The sequence below is a fragment of the Sminthopsis crassicaudata genome, chromosome 2 (assembly GCF_048593235.1).
Source record: "Sminthopsis crassicaudata isolate SCR6 chromosome 2, ASM4859323v1, whole genome shotgun sequence".
In the NCBI taxonomy this organism is placed as follows: Eukaryota; Metazoa; Chordata; class Mammalia; order Dasyuromorphia; family Dasyuridae; genus Sminthopsis; species Sminthopsis crassicaudata.
In genome coordinates, this window is record NC_133618.1 from 621,154,811 (window position 1) to 621,164,052 (window position 9,242).

A 9,242-nucleotide genomic window follows, 5' to 3' on the forward strand; every position below is an offset into this window, starting at 1 on the left:
CCTCTTCCCTCATTCAGTGGGATTCTAGGCAGTTGTGTATTTCTAAATTTTTGAAAACTGGCTGGGGAAGTGGGGGGGGAAGAATGTACACATTATACACTTTTAAATTTAATCTGCATTAATGTTTTCTCAAGTCCAGACATTCAACAAAACAAAACATAATAAACAAATAAAATTATAGCTTTGCCAATTTCCAAAGTATAAATGCATATATTTAACAATCAATTCTTATAGCCAGTTTGAGCTGGCTCCAGAAGGAAGATGAAAGAGGATAAGGTGGAACACCTCTTGTGGAGGAGAGTCTCCTGGGATGAATTTTGGGGAAACAATATTAAACACTAATTTGCAGTCATTTTAGCTTAAAAACTGGAAAACCTCTTTGATTCCTCTTTCCCTACTCCCATATCCAATCAGTCACAAAGTTCTGTTGGTTTATTTCTTTGGAAACTCCCTGATTTTCCACATTTTCTCCACTTCTATTTCCCCCACTCTGCATCAGCTTAGACCATTTTCACCTCTGACCTATCTCTTCTCTGATCCCGTGCACATGTTCAGATAAATTTTTCTTAAGTATTGCTCAGGTCAGGTGATTCTCTTGCTCAAAAATCCTGTCATTCTCCATGATCTCCAGAATAAAAGGCTCAGCCTGGGCAATTAAGACCCTCTCGCTCAACCTGCCTCCAGACCTTGATCAGGCACGGAGACTGAATTTCTGGGATACTTTTGTAAACTCCCCTCCCCTCCAGCATGAATCCTGTCCTCCAGACATGCTAATCTTCAGTGTCTGCTTTCACATTCTCACCATATAATCCCATCCATCCCACCTTGGAATGCCCTTTTCTTCTTTCTGTCTGTCAAAGTCCTACCTACCTGCAAATTCTTCCTCCTCAGAAAGCTTTCCCAGACCACTCTGACCATCTTCTTCATCCCTAGCACAAAAAAGGAACCCACCTGTGGAGGAAGCGGTTCTCCCCTCCCTCCAGTTCCCCACTGGACACTTTCAAGCAAAGTCTGGCTGACTATTCGTTCAGTGTATTATAGGGAAGATTATTTTTCAGGCACAGGTTGGACTTGGTGGCTGCTGAGATTCCTTCCATCTCAGAGATTCTGATTCTACAATCTGTTCTTTGCATCACTCATTGCTCGCTTAATTCACGTTTGCTGATTATTGGTGCTGATTTTCATCTCTAACTGTACAGCAAACTCCTAGAGAATAGGAGCTATGTGTCCTTCCTCTCTGTGCAGTCACAGAAGGTAGTATAGGATCTTGTGCAGAGACAATGCTCAGGAGATGATTGCCTGTTGATAAATCTCTACAAGGAGATGGGAGCAATACATTCTACCCAAGACAGAGATGAGAAAACGCTTCCTCTTCTGACCTCTGTTCCATGAAACTAAAAACCAACTTTGGGTTGCTTTGAAAGTTTGTGAGGGGGGTGGAAAAAGATGGAGCCTCTCAATAGCTGCTCTGGAACTTGCCGAGCTCCTGGCTGGATAGGGCTCCCCATTCCGTCCTCGGTATTCTTGCCAATTTTTTCTAAGAGCTGTAATCCTCGTCCATTTAAGGCAAAATAATGGCCCCATTGGGGATTACCAGTCATAGACAGGCCGGTAGATAATCTGTCACAGGGATGTGATTTCTGAGCACTAGGAAGGTCTTTATCATCCCTTAAACATCCACCTACATGACTTGCTAATATCTGCAATCTGCCATTAGAGATTCATTCCTTTGTCTTAATCCCACTTTTGAAACTATTTGTGTGATCTTGGACAAATAATCTGACCTTCTGAGTCTCAATTTTCTCAGCTGCAAAATAAGGGGATTTGGCTAAATCAGGGGTTCTTTACATGGGATTCAGATTCTTTCAAGTGATAATTATTGCGGTCCCCTCTAATGCTAAGCACAATGCTAGACTCCAAGGGAGCTGTAGGAAAAATATGGGAGTGCAGAGAAGACTGAAAGTTAGGTCTTTGGAAGGTAATTCAATCCATTAAGAACCCCTACCCCTGCCAAGGTCTCTGCCGAATCGCAAGGCTGTGGGGGGTGGGAGAGAAGGAAGCCACTTTCCTTGTGGATCTCCCAGCACTCTGCCGCGAGGGATAGCAAGTAGTGATCCGTCACAAAGCGTGGGCTGAGAGAGACCGAGGGGCATGGGTGCTGCAGAAGAGTCTCCGGGAGCCAGGACGTTTCCCCAGAGCTTACATCCTCTTCAACCGTTTACATTTTCCTGTGGCAACTCTACCCTCCTTTCAGAGCAAGGTCTTTATTTAACTGACTTGTTCTAAATGACACAAATCAGAGGCTGAGCAGAGGAATCCATCTTTAACCGCAGAGTTTGAAAGGGGCCATTGATCCGGGCTGGTTCGGACAAATGGTTTTTTTGCATTTGGGTCTTGGGCAAAAGGTATTATGTTTCCCCTGAAAACAAATCTTGGATGGAAAAGTAAGAGAAACTCAGTGGCCAAAGTTAGATGGAGGCCCAGAGGGTGTGGGGAAGAGCCTGCCTTAAGGGGTCTTTCTCTGCCTCGTTCCTCATGGCCGCCGAATGGGCATTGCCTCAGTCAGACTGAGACCGAAGAAAGATTCTAGCTAACAAGACCAGGGTCTTCCTCCGCATCCCCAAGGCCATCCATCCCGTCATCCAACGTACAGCTTATAGACACGGATGCTACCCTGGCTGATCAGTTAGAAATCACTGTCAGCTCAGTGCGCGGCGAAGGAGCGCACTGCGCATCAGAACCAAGAAGAACAAAGGAAACAGAAGTATAAGAGGTACCCAAGGGGGCGCTAGGGGGCGCAGTGGATAGAGCACCAGCCCTGAACTCTGGAGGACCCTGAACTCTGGAGGACCCGAGTTCACATCTGCCCCCCTTAACACTTCCTAGCTGTGTGACCCTGGGCAAGTCACTTAACCCCAGCCTTAAAAAAAAAAAAAAAAAAAGATGGACTGGTCATGTGACAAGAGTATAGTCCCGGTTCCCTACTATTCCATGGCATAAGAAAAAGAGGGCCCCCAGTGCACTGAGGAAACCATAGGAACCCGATAATCGGGTGCAGATAAATTGTGTCCGTGGGAAGGAAGCCCCACATCAGTTCTGCCTCGGATACTTCTTCTAGGTGTAGACAAGCCGAGAATCTCTCTCATCTCAGTTTTTTCATCTGTAAAATGGGGATAATAATAGTACCCGGGATTGTTGTGGGCCGGCGCGTGTAACGTTTAAAGTGCCGTCCGGGTGTTATAGTAAGAATCACTTGTTAATGAGGTGGCAGACTCTTTGGCGTGCTGCTGGAGCACTTACTTGAGGTGTCTCGGAGGATAGGTGGCCTTCGCTGGATGCGCAGATAATGGAGTACTTAACAGGCTAAATGATGTAGAAGCATTAAATAAAACTCATGATTGATCCTCAGCCTACATTACGGGGGCTGCAGGGCCCTCTCTCCCTTCCCCCTTCCCCCCTCCTCCCCAAGGAGAGCCCGTTCTCCCCGCGGACAGGTCCCCCTCGGAGGGCCCTAGTTCTCACTCGGAAAACTGACTGGAACAGACTGGGCTGAAGTCAGAGGGGCCGGATGTCAAGAATGCGGATAAGCAAGAGCAGGGCCGCGTCCGCACGCGTTATATCCGCGGACCCCGGATGCTCAGAGAAGCCCTAGAAATATGGACGACCCCGCGGACAGAGAAGCACAGCCGCGTGGGGAGACACGCGGCCACGCGCTCATGCACACGACGGGAGCTTCCCCTCCCAGCCAGCCCTGCCCCCTCCCATCCCCCTCCGGACAGAGAGCGCTACATCCCAGGAGCCCTTGCAGGACCTGGGGCCGGGGGAGCGCCGTTCGCTGAGGAGATGATAAAGAAAGCCAGAACGGGGGAGGAAACCGAAGAGAAGAAAGGAAGACGGAAGGAGTCTTTCACAGTGTACATCTCTTTTAAACAGCGGGATTTTTTTATTGGTTTGTTTTGGGGGGGAGCGTACTAACGCCACAGCCCCAGAGCCCCCCAGACGCGAAGCTCCCTCTGCCGTCACCCCCCTCCCGTCAGCATCCGGCCTGGCCCGGGGCCTTGAGCTGCCCGGGGCCCGCCGAAAGAAGGCTGCTCCCAGCGCCCGCTCCTTTCAGGGAGCAGTGGTCCGTTTCCATGGAAACAGGGGGCAGCCGCACTTCCCTGCCTCTAGCTGCGCCCGGCCCAGCCGATCCCAGACACACTGAGATGGAGACGCGGCCCCCTCCCCTTCTCTTCCAAGGGAAGGAAGGAGGAAGCAGCCCTGTCCCGCTGCCTCCCTCGCCTGCGGCTGGGGGTTACCGGGAGCGTGGGAGCCCTCGGCCGCCCCTTCCCCCGCAGCTGCCCCGATCCCCCCTTCCAGGCTCCCGCCCCGGCTCCCTGCATGGCGGGCCCTCTCAGCCTGACTCGCCTCCCTTTCTGAGAGGCAGGACAGGCTCCCTCGATCCCTGCGCTCATTGTCTTCTCCCGCTCCTGATTGTCCCCGACCCTCAGCAGGTCGGAGCTTTCCCGGGGCTGCCGGAGGAATGGGGGGGCTTCCCCCGCAAACTCTGCCGCGGAGGGAGAACGACAAGCGCGCAGTGCCCCCTCGTGGCCGCGCGCAGCACTGCGGCTGCACCAAGAAGAACTCAGACGGGGAAAGCCATTTAGAAAGGCAGCACCCATACATTTTCAGGGACATTGCAGGTGACCCTCTGTCCGGGGGCCGCTGCCAGCAGCAGTTCCGCACCGGGGAAGCAGAAGGGCCCGGGCGTCTCCAAAGTGCGTCCACCCCAAGACCACCACGAACCTGCGTTCGACACCTTGCTCTTTTGTTAGCAAATGCTCACCTGAGCCCATGCCACAGAGAAGGGCCTGGGGGGGCGGGGATCCCGCTTCCTCCAGCCTGGAGATCTGAGGCCCAGGAGAGGCGTTTAGAACCCTCCTCCCTCCGGTAGGAAGGATAGATGTTTTATTTCTTGACTTGCATCTTGCATAAACAACAACAAAAAATGTCATGGAAAGAATACGGGCTTTGAATCAAAAGACTCAGTTTCAAACCAGCTGACTACCTGTGTAATCAAGGGCAATTGACTTTAACTGGGTGGGCCTCCATTTCTCCATCTGTAAAATGGAAATGGCTCAAAGGGTGCCCTGAATCTGGTAACCATATCTTTTTCTTCCTGATTTTTTTTTATTTTTTTTATTCATTTTTCCAAATTATCCCCTCCCTCCCTCCACTCCCTCCCCCCATTACAGGTAATCCCATACATTTTATATGTGTTACAGTATAACCTAGATACAATATATGTGTGTAAATACCTTTTTCTTGTTGCACATTAATTATTAGCTTCCGAAGGTATAAGTAACCTGGGTAGATAGACAGTAGTGCTCACAGTTTACACTCACTTCCCAGTGTTACTTCTCTGGGTGTAGTTATTTCTGTCCATCATTGATCAACTGGAAGTGAGTTGGCTCTTCTTTATGTTGAAGATTTCCACTTCCATCAGAATACATCCTCGTACAGTATCATTGCTGAAGTGTACAGTGATCTTCTGGTTCTGTTCACTTCACTCAGCATCAGTTTCTCCAGGCCTCTCTGTATTCCTCCTGCTGGTCATTTCTTACAGAGCAATAATATTCCATAACCTTCATATACCATAATTTACCCAACCGTTCTCCAATTGATGGACATTTCTTCCTGATTTTTGATAACTGTATTTCAGTAGAATTGGTTTTATTTATAATCCTACGGGCTTTTAAAAAATGTGATCCTGAGAAGGGCTCTTTACTAGACAGTGCCAGAGGCATCAATGACCCCCAAAAGGTTAAAAAAAAATCCTGGATTAAATCATCTCTGTAGCTTTAAATCCTATAACAACTGCTTAGATTTGGTATGTTTCCTTAAGTTCACTATCCATCCAATAGAAGCACTAGTCTATCACTTTTAAAATAACTAGGAAGTATTTATTAAACATTTATATTGTGCTAAGTACTGTGCTGGGTGAAGGGCAAACAACAACTGGGGAGAAAAAGACAAAAATGAAAGAGTTCCTGTCATCAAGGAGTGTATATTCTACCCAAGGAGATAACGTGCATATACACCCAAAGTAAATTCAGAATAAATAAAAGGTTAATTTGGAGAGTGAGGTTCTGTTAGGTGGGGGTGGAGAGAAGGGTCAGGGAAAGACTGTAGAAAATGGTACCAGGGCTAAATTTTAAATGTTAATGATTCAAATGATCAAGGTGAGAAGAAAGTAAATTCTAGGTATAGGAGATAGTTTTTACCAAGATACAGAGATGGGAAATGGGGTGCTATGCATAAAGGACAGCAGAAAGCCATGGAAGAATTGAAATCCCTGGGAAACTGATAAGGGCAGTCAGGACTAAGACCTTTCCAGACTCATTACACACCACGCCTCTTCCTGAATTCTACAATCCAGTGAATCTGGCCTGCTAGCCTGTTCCTAACCCATAGGCCCATCTCCCATCTCTGGGCCTTGGTATAATAATTATAAATATTCTCAGAATAAGTCTAAATGCTTAATGTAAAATGCATAGGATTAAGAGGAAACTGATTGTATTGAAATGAAAATGTCATTTCCCTCCCATCCAATTTCATTGATCCCCAGTTAAGCAAGCCTGGATTACAAGATCATAGTTTTAGAGGGAGGAAGATCTTTGGGGTCATCTATTAATCAGAATTAGAAGAGATTTCAGAGATCATCTAGGCCAAACTGAACCCTTGAAGCCCTTCTTCCTACAACGTCTCCAACAAATGATCATCCAGCCCACAAAGGCCTGTGGTGAAGTCTCGCTTTGCTCCTGTTTCACTGAGGGAACTTACTACCTTCCAGGCCAGGGTGGAGGAAGCCAAATGGCTGTCCAGCTAATGTTTCAATATGAATCAGAAACACTACAAATGGGGACTTGATTGGAGAAAATTTTTGTAAAGTAGGTTAAACTTCAAAGTATATCATAAACATGGCCCCTTTCCCCTTCAAGAGCAGCTTGTTAAATATTTGCCAGCAAGCTCCTGCTACAGGACAGGTCATTCTGCTTTGGGATAGTTTTAAATGTTAGCAAAGTTCTCCATACATCAAGACAAACCCTGTTGCTCTGCACCTTCCACTTGTGGCTTCTAGTTTGATCAGCTCTTCCTCCTTCTTGTCCTGGATCCAGTTAGAGGACTAACTAGTTGACTAGTTAGTTACCAACTTCAGATCCTAAGCGTGTTACTACTGAGAATATTACAAATATCTCTGCCTCCAGTCTCTATAAATTCAAATTCCACAAACATGATTCCCTGATATTGTTGATGATGTTACTACTATCCCAATTACCCAGGCTTAAGTTTCCTTCTCAACTCCTCCCTCTTATAACCACCATATGCAATCTAGGATCACACAGCTAACTAAGAAAGAATCTGAGGCAGGATTAGGACTCAGTCCTCTCCTGAATAGCCTGAAAGCTCTGCATGGGCAGGATCTTAAACTGTTTGATCTCTAATGTCTAGAACTCAGAAATCACTCTTTTACTTCACAAATATTTATTGAGCACCTACTATGTGCAAGGCCTGCATGGAGTGCTGTATTAAACAAGATGATGAATCTCATTTCTCATTCTGTGTCCAGACTTCGAGATGGAGATTTGTGAACAAGGATAGGCCCCATCTCTGGGGAGGTCAGTCAGGATGAGATTTTCCATCTGCTCCATGGGGGAGGCCCCATGTCAGACACACAGGTTTTGAGATGTTCCATAGCCAGGCGATCAGGTTATTAATATTCTTAGCATCAGGGTGCCTTTAAGGATCTTGGTGGGAGGCTGTTTGCTGATCGACTTCCTCTGTTCAGAGCCTCAGAGTGTGGGAATGAGAATCATTAGGTGTCTTGTCAGATGACAAGTGAAAATGAGCTTTGTGGTTTCACACTCTATAGAACCAACAAACAATCAAGAATGATGGACGGGTCAGAAGAGTCGCCATCCTTAGGCAGTAGTAACAGAGCCTGTTATGGAACAGAGCAAAGTGAGAGCCCAGAGGGAAACTTGGTCAGGGGTGGCCACCCTTCCATACTGAAGAATACCAGCAGAGTTGGGCGGCTGCCCAGAATTTTAGCAACAGTGGGAAAAATTGCAAGAACAGGATCTCAAATAACACATATTTGGAGCCTAAGAAATCTCCACCAATTAACACAGTTTTCATCACATTGTTCCCCAGCTAAGAACCTACAGTGGTTCCATATTTACTCTCAAGTTAAATCGAATGCCCTTCAACCTAATGTTCAAGGACTTCCATTAATTACCTCCTACACATACACACATCCTAAATCCATAACTGTACAAGCTCATCTCATTAATCCCCCCCCCCACTCATTTTATATCATTTCAACTTAAGATCCCACGCCCTGTTTTCCAAATCCTTCATGTCCTTTAGGGTTCCAGTCAAACCAAATCTCCTCTATAAATTCAATTAAATAAATATTTTATGATTTAATATTATCAGTGACAGAGTATTCACTCAGCCTATATAATGGCCCGGCCCCAACTCTACACCAATTATTTCCTTTGTTCCTGAACAAATTTGCATGCATTATGAGCTTTATCATGAACTTCCTTTTGTTCTCTTGTTTTTGGACATAGTCTCCCCTATTTCTCTGTCTCACACAGTTTTTAATATATTGTTAATTATTTACATGATGAAAAGGTATAGAATTTCATTAGTGTGAGAACATCCCTGTGTCAAAAATCTCTTTACCAACTCAGATTATTATCAACCATCTATGTTTAAGTAGGAGTAGTAAAATCTTAGGAAATTCCTGAGGCACAATAAAGTTAATAATAGAAATGGCTAGCATTTTATGGCTCTTTAAGGTTTTCCAAGCACTTTTTACTTGCTATTTCATTTGCTCTTAACAGCAACCTCTTGGGATGTATTGGATGTTTAAGGAGAACTGGCACTTCTGGTGTGATGGTAGCTTAGCCCTTTTCAGGGCTGATCATCCACCTTTGGTGTCCACTTTCACCCAACTTTCACTTGTGGCTCCAAGAACATGAGTAGGGTCCACACCCCAATAAACAGTCTTGGCAGGTGGGTTAAACCAGGTTGAGGGTAACTGGTGGGCCTTAAACTCAGCAGTGATTTAGGAGTGTGTCTGCTCCAAGCATGTGAAGATTTCCCCCAAAAGAATAGGTAAATGAGAACGATTTGTTTCAATGGCCTTGAAGGTGGCTAAAGTGGGCACTGTGGAGCACCTAGAGCCTGGTTAG